Below are 15,028 nucleotides of genomic sequence, written 5' to 3'. Positions count from 1 at the left end.
GTCTGCTACTACAGCTTGTTGGTAACCAGTTGCAACACATACAATGAATCTATTGCTATTACCTTTCTGTATTCAACTTGGAACCCATTATTTGAATGTAGGGAATGATTTTACTATTACAACAACAACTAGTAATCTACCAACTGAGAGCCACATATACCATACCTCTCTAAGAACTTCTATAGTGCTTTCCACATAAGTCATATAGGACTCAGTAATGATACAGAGGTTTGAAGAGCAGTCACATTGATGTCTTAGCCTTCAAATTCTTCTGATGTCAGTGCATGTGGAGCACTATTAGATGTCAGTTCTACTGCTGTAATTTGTGGGAGTTGTGTGTAAATATATGATGTCAGATATGACAGCAGAAAACTGTTGTAGAACTGATTTGTGTACATGCTCGATCTGCTGGCAGTTGCAATCTTTCAGATGGAATGTAGTGTAAATCTTAGCAGCACATCTCTCTATGAACCATACACAACTTTGACCAGCAAAAGACTTATTGAAGGATTCATACCCGCATTCATCAGAAATTATTTAGAAAACCTGTGGAAATGTTTGGTGTCTCTGTCTATCATTTATGTACTGTGATGTGGGACATTTGCAGCCCAGTATAATGAATTGAGTTCTGTATTTCTGCATGACAGGCGTCCATGCTACAAGGGCCAAGTCATGCTAGTTGTTTTGAGGATGTAATGCACACACTTCTCTAATCATCTATTTGACAATTATTGTGTGAGAGATGTAGAAGCGAGCTAGTGTTGCATTATGTTCTGTTCTCAATGTTAGCACAATATTAGCATCACACTGTTAAGTTCAAACCTCAAACATTGCAGCCCTGCACATGTCTATTTGTATCAAGGATTTCGCTTTCATAGCACTGGCGAGTGGGATGCATGTTAAAAAAGATTGCTTTTTGTAAGTACAATAATAATGAACTGTGACAAATGATACAATGACATTGTACCACAGGAATTGATTAAAACCAAAAGTATGTTTGAAATATATGAACACTGAGTACATTATGTAATAAAGAGAAGAAAAAGAATTGGGTTGGGCATATATTAAGAAAGAATGATGGACTGATAAAAACAGTTTTAGAAGGTTATGTAGAAGGAAAAAGGGGGTGAGGAAGGAAGAGATTCCAGATACTGGATGACATGATGGACGATACAACATACAGCAGCCATGAGAAGGAAGCAATGGATCACAGAAAATGGAGAGGCAAATGACCTGCTGATATAGCAGATAATTGATGATGATGATGTGTACATTATCGTTTTTGAGACTACCAGAGATTTGAAAGGTATATAACCAGCTAAATACAAAAATATAATGCAGTTGTAGTACTGCTGAACTTGCGAAATTACATAAACATACCAAACAACAATGATTATGATAACGGAAGCATTTCACAGATACAATGGGATCATTCTATGACTTTGAAAGTACAGGAGAAGTGGATGGAAGACTTAGATTTGTTGAAATGGTTTTTAGAAAATTCCACATACAGTAAAGGAAAGTGGCATAGAAGGTGCCAGTGCTGTCGTTTCTAGAGGTTTGTTTGGAGTGCAAAACAATGGATACTGAACAAAATCAGAGATGCCTTGCTAGAGTCATAACAGTTATGTATAGCTCAGACAAAAGTGTAATGGTATGGACCAGCTATGGCACAAAATTTGACTCTTTTGGTACAAATTTAGTTGATTTTAACACAATGTTCATTGATTTCAGCACTGACCTAAAGATTTGCTGTAGGTATGTTGGCTGTCTCCATTTGGAAATACTATGGAGATGTGTGATGTTACATGTGCAACATATAAGACACAGTAAAGCAGGAACTGTTACATGTAAAAGTTCTGTGGCATGATTGCTGTCAAACTGACAGTAAATATCACATGTTTTCAGATTCCAGTGGAAAGTGTTAAGTGCTCTGACTGATGGTCTTAGCTCATATGCCTCCTTCTACTACAGTTGGTGTCTAACATTGTAGCCTCATTACACTTTGGGTGGCAACATATCAAACCATCAAAAATGATACTTTAGTGAGAGGAAAAAGAGTGTTTGCATCAATACAAGTCCTGATTTCACCTGTCTTTGAGATCATCACATGAGATGCGAATTCATTCTGCTGCAGGCTGCAACTGTATGTTCTGTAAACTTTCATGTTAATGTTTCATGAAAAGAATATCCATACACCTGGGTATGTGGTAACCAGTCACTGTTCAATACACAGCCGCATTGTCACATCGGTTCACACAGCACAACAGTATGTGACTCAGTTTTATAATTGAGAAGTGGTTAAGGCCTTAGCAATGTGTCTGTGTCAGCATATTTGGCGATCAGAGGCCACTATCTTGATGGCCAGCTGACTGAGGTAGTGTGCCAGCTTTGGCACCTTCCTGGCCTCATGCTATGCGGCCAGCACTGTCTCGCATCATCCCCATTAGATGGATGCTGCTGACAGCTCTCAACTACATCTCATATCCAATAGATAGCGTTGCATTCTCTCGCAGACTATGGTAAAGTTATTTCATCTTGAAATGTGATATACAAGTAGGATATTGACTACTCTTGTGAAGAATGCCATTCTATTCCTGTCATATGCGTATAAGATGCATTGTTGATGGTTATAATTCATCTTGTCACTTCATTTAAATGTGTTTATGTCTCACCACAATCAGTCTGAGAGGGGAAGGCAAAAATTCAACTATCTGTTGATGCAAAAATTTTGGTGTTCAACTATAGTATCAGTTTATAAATGATGAGGTGATAATTTAAACAAGGCAACTAACATCTCTGTAAAAGAAAAGATTGTACAAAAATGTAAAAGTATTGTACTGCTAGAAAATTGTTTGATAACTATACTTGTTATTATTTTTAAGTCTGTAAACCAAATCCCTAAAATTATACATTGACATGTCTCCAGTACAACAGATCACATGATCTGAATATTGTATGTTGTGAGATGAAATACATAAAATCAAATCAAATGTCATATTATGAGAATTGAAACAAACAAACATGCAAATAAGAGTTATATACCATCTCAAAGTGTGCCTAGTGTATAACAACATGTCAACAAAACATAGAGTTATCGAAGTGTGCAAGGCCATCCATGACCAACTGAGATTATATTTGGAAAGAGACCAGTCACTCAGGTAAGCATTTAGGCCTGTTGCTGAAACTCCCAAATGTCTCTCAAGAGCTAATGACTCTGTAGGAGATGCTACTAACACTTTTGTCAAACATTACAATGACAGGTGGATAAATAGAATATACATAGTAAGCAGGGAAAATCCATCTATGAGGGCTGTTCAAAAAGTATCCGACCTTTTTTTTCCATTGTTGAAGCCAACAATGGGATCAGGACACATGCTCACTCTATATGTTTGTAGGCATACAGAGTCCACATGCTTGATTTTTTCATGATTGCGGAAACTATCAGTTTCTGGCTGGTCATTAGCAAGCGAACACATAACTGGTAGTTGTCAGATTATTTGCTGAGGGCAAAATGACAGAAAAAGTGGAACAACATTAATACATCAGATTTTGATTTAAGCTTGGCAGTTCTCAAGTTGAAACAGTCACTATCAACAAGTGTTTGGGTAAGAAGCAACGGTTACCAAACAGATGAAAAAGTGTCACAACTGCTTCAAACATGACTGCTCTTCAGTGAAGAGATAAACATTAAGCATTTTCAGCTAGGCCCGTGACATTCACAAATGAGGCTGTTATTGATCAAGTAAGGAGCCTGGTGATGCAGGACAGATGAATCCCAATCAGAGAACTTGCAGGCAATGTTAAAGTTAGTACTGGATCCATTCATTTCATTTTAACATAACATATGGACCTCAGGAAGCTCTCAGAAAAAATTATTCCAGTGTTACCAACACTGAACAGAAGTAACTTCATTCAGAGATCACACAGGACATGCTAGATACTGTGAACAATAATCCCAACTTTTTTAAAACAGTGATCACTGATGATAAGTCCTGGATCTGGGGGTATAACCCATAAACAAAGTTCCAGCCTTCGCAATGGAAGCATCTACCATCCTTAAGACCCGAAAAAGTGAGACAGGTCTGTACCAATGTGAAAGTCATGCTGACCATCTTTTTTTACTCCAGTGGTGTGGTCCATCATGAGTATACCCCTCAAGGCACTAATACAGAGTACCGCAAAGAGGTACTGCATTGTGTCAGTGAAGCAGTGAGACACAAATGACCAGACTTGTGGACAGTGAGCAGTTAGCACCTTCACCACGATCATGCACCCACTCATCATTCTCAATTAATTCGGAGTTATTTGGCCAAAAACAACATTACTGAGATTTTTCAGCCTCCCTATTCCCCTGACCTAATACCAAGTGACTTCTGGCTTTTGGAAGCTAAAGGTGATTACTTGGAAGGTGACTAGAGTTTGAGTTTGAGTGACAAGAGTTTGAGAAGTTTAATCAAGAATGCAGTACAGATTGGTGATAGGAAGTTTGAAAGAATGCCAGATTTACTGAAGTTAATATTGCTAAAATATTCCAGACTTAACAAGTATTCACTGAAAAATATAGAAATTTATGGACAAATATTATGTATGACTAAAGTAAATCAGAAAGCCAATGGAGTGGGAACAAATTGTCTTACAGCAGGAGATACAAAAACATTATTAAACTGGTGTTAGGGGATGTGCGTAACAATGGCATTATTAATATTCAGAATAAAAAAATTAACAGTCAGTCTCCACAATATATAAATACTATGATGACCCTAATGAAGTTGTTGACTGCTCATAGCATTGGCCACAGTTGAGAATACAGTTCATTCAAATGAAATCTTTCCGAGCTCAAAGGAAGACTTGCTATCAAATAATAATTATGAAGACAGTAGTGCAAGAGCTCCACAAACCAGCATGCAAGTCTTTTCCATGTGGGTACACTAAAATTGGAGGTTTTGAAAGCTTATGGCAGATGGTTCTTTTAGATATAAGGCAATATTCACAGGAGAATAAAAGTTTTAAATATATTTTAACGTTCATTGATATGAACTCCAGATTTGATTGAGCCTTACCTCTGAAAATAAACCTCAGGAAAGCAGTTGTTCAGGTGATTTATCAATTGCTGCAGATGGGAACCAACTATACACCAGACAGCCATCAGAGAGACCATGGCAGTATGTTTTATAATAGTTAATTCAAGCTGATATAGAATGGTATGGAATTCGCCACTACTTGACATTCTCCCAGATGGAGGTAAGTATTATGGAACATTTGAACAGAACGATGAAAGCACAAATGTGGACACATTTTAATGTTTGCGGATCTTATAAATGGACTAATATTCTTCGGTAAATCATTGATAAGTGTAACCAAACTGTACACAGAACAATAAAAATGAAACCAATTGATACTTGTGGTAATGTTCTCTTAAATACAGTACATAGTCACATTAAAATGGTAGATCCGCACAAACAGAAATTTAGTGTGTGTGATGTACTACATATTTCTGAATACAAGACTGCTCCTAGAATTACATCATAAAGGATAGAAAAGGTAGTGAAATCCAATGGTGGCTGCTGTGTAAGAGCAAAATAGCATGTGAACACCCTAACTTTTGACACCTTGCAGATTTGTTGTTGTTGTGATCTTCAGTCCAGAGACTGATTTGATGCAGCTCTCCATGCTACTCTATCCTGTGCATGCTTCTTCATCACCAAGTAACTATTGCAACCTACATCCTTCTGAATCTCCTTAGTGTATACATCTCTTGGTCTCCCTCTATGATTTTTACCCTCCACGCTGCCCTCCAGTACTAAATTGATGATTCCTTGATGCCTCAGAAAGTGTCCTACCAACCAATCCCTCTCTTTAGTCAAGTGTGCCACAAATTCCTCTTCTCCTCAATTATATTCAGTACCTCCTCATTAGTTACGTGATCTACCCATCTAATCTTCAGCATTCTTCTGTAGCACCACATTTCGAAGGGTTCTATTCTCTTCTTGTCTAAACTATTTATCATCCATGTTTCACTTCCATACATGGCTGCACTCCATACAAATACTTTCAGAAAAGACTTCCTGACACTTAAATCTATACTTGATGTTAACAAATTTCTCTCCTTCAGAAACGCTATCCTTGACATAGCTTGTCTACATTTTATACCCTCTCTGCTTCGACCATCATCAGTTATTTTGCTCCACAAGTAACAAAATTCATCTACTACTTTAAGTGTCTCATTTCCACATCTAATTCCCTCAGCATCACATGATTTAATTTGACTACATTCCATTATCCTTATTTTGCTTTTGTTGATGTTCATTTTATACCATCCTTTCAAGTCCTTTGCTGTCTCTGACAGAATCACAATGTCATTGGTAAACCTCAAAGTTTTTATTTCTTCTCCATGGATTTTAATTCCTACTCCAAATTTTTCTTTTGTTTCCTTTACAGCTTGCTCATTATAGAGATTGAATAACATCGGAGATAGGATACAACCCTGACTCACTCCCTTCTCAGCAACTGCTTCCCTTTCATGCTTCATGACTCTTATAGCTGCGAACTGGTCTCTGTACAAACTGTAAATAGCCATTCACTCCCTTTATTTGACCCCTGCCACCTTCAGAATTTGGAAGAGAGTATTGCAGTCAACATTGTCAAAGGCTTTCTCTAAGTTTACAAATGCTAGAAACATGGGTTTGCCTTTCCTTAATCTATCTCCTAAAAAAAGTTGTAAGGTCAGTATTGCCTCAAGTGTTCCAACATTTCTACAGAATGCAAGCTGATCCTCCCTGAGATCAGCTTCTAGCAGTATTTCCATTTGTCTATAAAGAATTTGTGTTAGTATTTTCCAGTCGCAATTTATTAAACTGATAGTTTGGTGGATGTTTGGACAACATGGATGTGGAGTAACAGAGATTGATATAAAATTAACTTAGTATTAAGAAAACAGTCTTAAATCACTTTTTTTCCATTTATTTAGCGCCGACCAGTTTCAGCCCATCTCAGGAGCCATCTTCAGGGCAAACATACTGTTTTCTTAATACAATGATAGTTTGGTAATTTTCACACTTGTCTACTCTTGCTTTCTTTGGATTGGAATTATTATGTTCTTCTGAAGTCTGGAGGTATATCACCTGTCTCATACATCTTGCTCACCAGATTGTAGAGTTTTGTCAGGGCTGGCTCTCCCAAGGCTATCAGTAGTTCTAATGGAATGTTGTCTACGCCTGGGGCCTTGTTTGGACTTAGGTCTATCAGTGCTCTGTCTAACTCTTCACGCAGTGTGATATCTCCCATTTCATATTCATCTACATCCTGTTCCATTTCCATAATATTGCCTTCAAGTACATCACCATTGTATAGCCTGTCTATATACTCCCACCTTTCTGCTTTCCCTTCTTTGCTTAGAACTGGTTTTCCATCTGAGCTCTTGATATTCATACAAATGGTTCTCTTCTCTCCAAAGGTCTCTCTAATTTTTCTGTAGGCAGTATGTATCTTATTCCTAGTGATATATGCCTCTATATCCATACATCTGTTCTGTAGCCATCACTGCTTAGCCATTTTGCACTTCCTGTCAATCTCATTTTCAAGACATTTGTACTCCTTTTTCCAGCTTCATTTAGAGCATTTTTATATTTTCTCCTTTCATCAATTAAATTCAATATGTTTTCTGCTACCCAAGGATTTCTACTAGCCCTTGCTCTTTTACCTACTTGATCCTCTGCTGCCTTCACTATTCCATCTCTCAAAACTATCCATTTTTCTTCTGTTGTATTTCTTTCCCCTGTTCTTGTCAATCATTCTCTAATGCTCTCTCTGAAACTCTCTACAACCTCAGGTTCTTTCAGTTTATCCAGGTCCTACCTCCTTAAATTCCCACCTTTTTGCAGTTTCTGCAGTTTTAATCTGCAGTTCATAACCAATAGATTGTGGTGAGAGTCCACATCTACCCCTGGAAATGTCTTACAATTTAAAAATTGGTTCTTAAATCTCTGTCTTACCATTACATAATCTACCTGAAACCTTCTAGTGTCTCCAGGCCCCTTCTTTCATGGTTCTTAAACCAAGTGTTAGCTATGATTGAGTCATGTTCTGTGCAAAATTCTATCAGGTGGCTTCCTCTTTCATTCCTTACTCCCATTACATATTCACCTACTACTTTTCCTTCTCTTCCTTTTCCTACTATCAAATTCCAGCCCCCTGTGACTATTAAATTTTCGTCTCCCTTCACTATCTGAATAATTTCTTTTATCTCATCATACATTTCTTCAATCTCTTCACCGTCTGCTGAGCTAGTTGGCATATAAACTTGTACTGCTGTGGTAGGTGTGGGCTTCGTGTCTATCTTTGCTACAATAATGCATTCACTATGCTGTTCATGGTCCCTTATAGTCTGTCTGTAAACTCAAGAGCGAGCAGTGCTTTTGGTGGGGGAAGTGGCCTTTCCCGGAAGAGCCCTGCCACTGGCCTACAGGGCCACCCAAAATCAGTTGCCCGTTACCTATCTAGCGGTGTAGTTCGACGTGCAGTGATATACGTCGTTTCTGTTCATGGGATCTTAGTTGCCAACCTTAGTCAGTTGACTTTGTGTACTCACTGATATACTTCAGTATCCGGAATTGATGGACAATCGCTCTGCATTGCAAGAAAATGTGCAGAATACGGAGATATTTGCGCAGAATGAGCATTCGATCGTCTCTATCGTTATTACAGCTTGTGTTAAGGAGGCTACAGAAAAAGAACTGTTGGCTAATATTATCAGTCCCAATCAAAGGGCTGCAGTTTATGCAAACGTAAGCCTCGCCAAAATATGATGCATAAGGAAGGAACGCGAAAACAAGGCGCATGGTTTACTGGAATCGCTGCAAAGGAAAACTAATAATTTAGGGAGGAAACCCATTGTTACAGACAGTTTCACAAAATCGGTCATTCGACAAACGATGGAGGACTTTTACATAAACCAAAAAATAATGCCCACATTACGGAAATTACTCACTGGCGTGAAACCAAAAATACAGTTTCGTTGCAGAAAGATATTTTACACAAGACATTGAGTGAAATGAGATTTACCTGGAAATACTTTTCAGACATGTTAACGAAGACAATGACAAAAAAATCAGTGCGCATTGAACTAATACAACACACGTAATTATAAATATATGGTTACTTTCTAAACACTCTTCGTGTTGCAAGAATTGTTAAGTTTTAATGGAGCCTTTCAAAGAAAACTTCTACCTTTTAGTAGAAACACAAAGTAAGAGCAAGCCTTACATTCTTCAGACTGATTGCACTATATCTGGTTCGTCTTACGAACAGAGGAACATACATTCATATGAATGGGCATTCGGTTCTATGTTTGTAGTAGAATTATGTTAATATTATTTATTCTATAATGTTTTGTTTCGAAGAAGCTATCGTCTTTTGTTTTCCTTATACTCTTAACGCATTTGTCTAAAAATATACGCAGACGGGACATATCTGTACACGGCGTCGTCACAGATTTAAAGCATGCGTCGCGGCAGGGACTGTACTACATTGTGGAACAGCCTGTAGAAGCACCCTGTGACGTAGCAGGGTAGGCAGAGTGGGGACTCGCGCGCTCGCTCTTCAGTTTACCGACAGACTATACCCATGCTCCTACTTCTTTTTTCATTAGTAAACCTACTCCTGCATTACCCCTATTTGATTTTGTATTTATAACCCTGTATTCACCTGACCAGAAGTCTTGTTCCTCGTACCACTGAACTTCACTAATTCCCACACTATCTAGTTTTCATCTATCCATTTCCCTTTTTAAATTTTCTAACCTACCTGCCTGATTAATGGATCTGACATTCCAGGCTCTAATCCGTAGAACACCAATTTTTTTTTTTTCCCTGATAACGACATCCTCCTGAGTAGTCCCTGCCCAGAGATCCGAATGGAGGACTATTTTACCTAAGAGTACGCCATCATCATTTAACCATAGAGTAAAGCCGTATGTCCTTGGAAAAAAATATGGCTGTAGTTTCCCCTTGCTTTCAGCTGTTCACAGTACCAGCACAGCAAGGCGGTTTTGGTTAGTGTTACAAGGCCAGATCGGTCAATCATGCAGACTGTTCCCCCACAACTACTGAATAGGCTGCTACCCCTCTTTTCAGAGGCGGTGGTGTTATGGTGTGCTTGTGTTTTTCATGGAGGGGTTTTGCACCCCTTGTTGTTTTAAAAAGCACTATCACAGCACAGGCCTACACTAATGTCTTAAGAATGTTCTTGCTTCCCACTGCTGAAGAGCAATTTGGGTACGGCGATTTCATCTTTCAACACGATCGAGCACCTGTTCATAATGCATGGCCTGTGGCAGAGTTGTTATATGACAATAATATCCCTGTAATGGACTGGCCTGCACAGGGTCCTGATCTGAATCCTATAGAACACCTCTGGGATGCCGACTTTGTGTCAGGCTTCACCGACCGACATTGATACCTCTCCTCAGTGCAGCACTTCATGAAGAATGGGCTGTCGTTCCCCAAGAAACCTTCCAGCACCCGACTGAACGTATGCCTGCGAGAGTGGAAGCTGTCATCAAGGCTAAGGGTGGGCCAACACCATATTGAATTCCAGCATTACCCATGGACGGTGCCACGAAGTAAGTCATTTTCAGCCAGGTGTCCGGATACTTTTTATCACATAGTGTAATTAAACAAAGGGGATTGAAGTATTGCACTGACAGTATTAGAAATGCACTACAGTATTCCTAATATCACAGCATGAATGGCAATCTACATCTAGGATGTGGTGTGTGCAAGCTACCCATGGTGCGTATGACAATATTGATTTAGACTTCAAAACAGTCCGTACCATGTTTCAAGTTACATGCAGACATGAGTATGCTTAAAATTGAAATAAAGATGACCACAAGGTAATAGGTTTTACACAGAAAAATTCAACAAGATCACTACTAGGTTTCTCAGAGGGGAAATTTTGTAGAAGTACACAGAATAAATTTTATGTGTCAGTTCATTCAGGGGATATACTGCCTGTTAGCAAGATTCATATCCAGTGCAAAATTGCTTGAATTTGTATATCAACAACAAACTGATTCACACAACCTACAGATTATTCTCTACAGATGGCTTACACTATAAAATCATAGAGATGTCAACCAATGCCACATATCTCCCAGTGACTGTTCAGACATTAGACTATCTCAAGCTGAATACTGTGGACCAAGATAGGTGTCTCATAGGTTTGCACAGTGAAGATATAATAATTGTGGTGTCACCACCAGACACCACGCTTGCTAGGTGGTAGCCTTTAAATCGGCCGCGGTCCATTAGTATACGCCGGACCCGCGTGTCGCCACTGTCAGTGATAGCAGACCGAGCGCCACCACACGGCAGGTCTAGAGAGATGTCCTGGCACTCGCCCCAGTTGTACAGCCGACGTTCATAGCAATGGTTCACTGACAAATACGCTCTCATTTGCCGAGACGATAGTTAGCATAGCCTTCAGCTACATTTGCTACAACCTAGTAAGGCGCCGTATTCAATTGATAATTAATATTATGAAGCATGTACCATAACGAGAGATGTTCTACAAATGTGGATTAAAGCTAAGTATTATAGCAACTGCGTCCATTTTCTAAGTTCTCATTTCCTGTTAACTGTTCCAGACCTCACGCCAATCTGCGTGAGCTTAACGCGTGCCTTTCGGCTTCCTCTCGTTGTGACTTGGCTGTCTTGCTAAGTCACAACATAATAAGGTTCCACTTGAAGCAGGATGCATGTACAGCATAAAACCAGTACACACAGCCAACAGCACGTCACTTCACAATGGAAATACAATGAATTAATAGCAGGAACCATCAATTCATTAAATTGTTGGGCTTGAAATCATGCAAGCGTAACGCTCTCATTCAACGTAATGGTCCCAGTCAAATATGATGAATGAATCATTCATCAGGAATACATCTTGCACAAATGTTTTGCTTCAGTTACATTTTATAACAATGATGAGATGAGGATTTTGGTCCAGCACCAAGATACTTTAACCATTCCAAGCAGCAGTTTCCTATACTTGGAGAGGAAATTAGTGAAAAAGAAGAATGGATGCCCTACAATATCTGATGTTACATGTAATGCATTTGATTTCCTGTTTCATTAAATAATAGATATCACACCAATCTCAAAAACATATTTGCAGGTCAAAATCATACTTGTACCATTTAGAAACTGGAGTATAGTTTACAGAGAAACTGACATCATCTGATGAATACAAATGATTAAGAGCACAAATACTCCTCAAGGCCAACAACCTTGCCGCAGTGGTAACACCGGTTCCCGTCAGATCACCGAAGTTAAGCACTGTCGGGCTGAGCTAGCACTTGGATGGGTCACCATCCGGTCTGCCGAGCGCTGTTGGCACGCGAGGTGCACTCAGCCATTGTGAGGCAAACTGAGAAGCTACTTCATTGAAAAGTAGTGACTCTGGTCTCGGAAATTGACATACGGCCAGGAGAGCGGTGCACTGACCACATGACCCTCTGTATCGGAATCTAGTGACGCCTATGAGCTGAGGATGACACGGTGGCCGGTCAGTACCGTTGGGCCTTCATGGCCTGTTCGGGAGGGGTTTAGGTTTTTTTTTTCTTGTACTTCTCAAGATGCTGGTAGGGTACTTAGAGGATACGAAAACAACTCTCAACAATGTAAAGAAGGAACTTATTTTAGTACAAAGTGGAATGAACGTTAATGGATACAAGTGGGAAGGAGGTACCAATCCTGAAGAGAATATAATTTTGCTTGACAAATTAATTTGGAAAATGCACCATATCTCTGTAAACAACAAGGAACACTTAAGACTTTTAAAAATACCTGGTGCTGGTATTCAACTGCCTTTAAATTTCAGATCATGGGAGATAGCATTTCAGACCGACAGGTAAGACATGAAACATGATTCAAGTGAACTCAATAACTAATTTAATGAATCCTAAAGCTTGCCTTAATTTATAGTTTTACCCATATGAGAATTTATGGTAAGGGTAAACTAATAGTGTCTACAGCCTGTTGAGGTATTTTAACACGCTAAAGTCTGTATTCTCAACACAAGCGAAGATCAGTCATTGTATCATAATGCCTCTGATTTTTATATCTGTGGGCAACCATTTGCTAATAAAGCTGGAATATATATTACCTACATTTATCATAAATTAACCCTATTTTTGAGTTTTTTAGTGACTGTAACTGACCTCAAAAAGCTTCAGGAAACTATTAATTTTTACCACACATTTTTCTCTTGCTAAATAGAAATATCATTTTGTGTATTTACTTCAATACCATTATAGAATTAGTTATTTTTCAGCTTGTCAGGCTTTGTTTAAAGTTATTTGTCCACTGGCCTGTAAAATACTTCACAATGCAACCCCTCCATGAATGCTGTTCTCGAACGTAAGATGTGATAACACATGTTTTTGAGCACATGGAAATTGCCCTGACTATTGTTGAATGACTGGCAGCTGCTCTAAACTGTGTATTATAAGAGCTGTAGAGGTTCATTTACCCGTACCTGTGGTGTCACAAGTACCTCAAACACTATACTGTGTTGTGGATCCTGTCTCCTCTGAGGGAAGTACAGGATCTGTCATTACTTGGCCAATCGACTGTGAGTGGCATGTCAGTGGTAGAGCTAGGCATTCTGTACAGGGTAGACAGGGAGAGGGAGCACTCATGGTGTTATACCGATCCCCCTAACCAACAAATTCGAGGTGCTGTGTTTCACTGAAAGTGAGTGAATGTGACTCAACTCACTTGCTTTGAAGAAACCTGCAAAAGGGTAGGGATCTGTTAATCATCAGCAGTTCAAATGTATGGTGAATAATGGTACCTCTTAGCAAAATGGCAGCAAGCAACAGGAAAAAACACCAGATGCACTCAGTATGTATGCTTGGGGGCCTAATCCAACATGTTGAAGAGTCTCTTCTGGCAGCTATTCAGGAAACACTGTAAATCCAGCTGCATTTTGTGGTACACGTTGGAACAAATGATGCCTGTTGTCTGTGTTCTGAGGTCGTATTTGGAACATTCTAGTGACTGGCAGAGAAGACTGAGAAGACCAGCTTTGCGCTCAGAGTTCCAATGAAGCTCACGATTTGCAGCATTGTCTCCATAAGTGATCCTGGCTCCCTGGTTCTTTGTTGAGTTGAATGCCTGAACCAGAGACTTAGAAGTTTCTGTGACGAGCTAAGCTGATGATTCCTGGACTTGCACCATAGGGATAAGAACTGTAGGGTCCCCCTAAATGGACCATGTGTGCACTACCCATCAGAGGCCGCTACCCAGGTAGTTGACTGTGTGAGGAGTGCACACAAGGCTTTTTTTTTTTTTTTAGATTAGGCTATCTCCATCCAGGCCAGAAAACAACAGCTGTAGGACACCTAGAGGTGTAAGCGTAAGAGCCAAAAGAATGTCCTCCTCTCCCTCCCACAGCTGAAAGTGTTAGAAACCTTGTAGCTAAATGCCAAAGCATTTGCAACAAAGTGATAGTATTTGAAGTGCTCCTGAAAAGCAGTGAAGCTCACATAATCTAGGTACATAAAGCTGGTTGAAACCTGAAACCGATAACAGTAATATTTTGGGGAAAATTTATGTGTATACCAAAAGAATAGTCTAATGGGTGATGGTGGTGGTGTATTTGTCACAACAGACAAGATAGAAACTGAAGCTGCATGCAAGATTGTTTGGGTGAGACTCAGCACTGGGAAGTGGGCATAAAGTGGTAATTTGATCCTTCTGTCGCCCACCAGACTCAGCTCCTAATGTAACCTGAAACTTAAGAGAAAACCTCAGTTTGCTTTTATGTATGGTCACACTGTAGTTATTGACGGAGACCTTAAACATCCAACAGTGAATTGCGAAAATTACACTTTCGTTAATGGTGGGTGTGACAAGGTATCCTGTGAAACATTACTAAGTGGCTTCTTTGAAAACTACCTAGCACAGACTATTCAGAACCTCTTAAATGATGGAAATATATTAGATCTAATGGTGTCGTCATG

General features: G+C 39.3%; 1 pseudogene; it reads left to right on the top strand.

Moving 5' to 3' along the window:
• Nucleotides 1–12,280: 12,280 nt before the first annotated feature.
• Nucleotides 12,281–12,398, top strand: LOC124546181 (annotated as a pseudogene).
• The last annotated feature ends 2,630 nt before the right edge of the window (nt 12,399–15,028 follow it).

The sequence above is a fragment of the Schistocerca americana genome, chromosome 8, assembly GCF_021461395.2.
Source record: "Schistocerca americana isolate TAMUIC-IGC-003095 chromosome 8, iqSchAmer2.1, whole genome shotgun sequence".
Taxonomy (NCBI): domain Eukaryota; kingdom Metazoa; phylum Arthropoda; class Insecta; order Orthoptera; family Acrididae; genus Schistocerca; species Schistocerca americana.
Note: the sequence above shows the minus strand (reverse complement) of the source record. Positions and strands in the feature narration are given on the sequence as shown.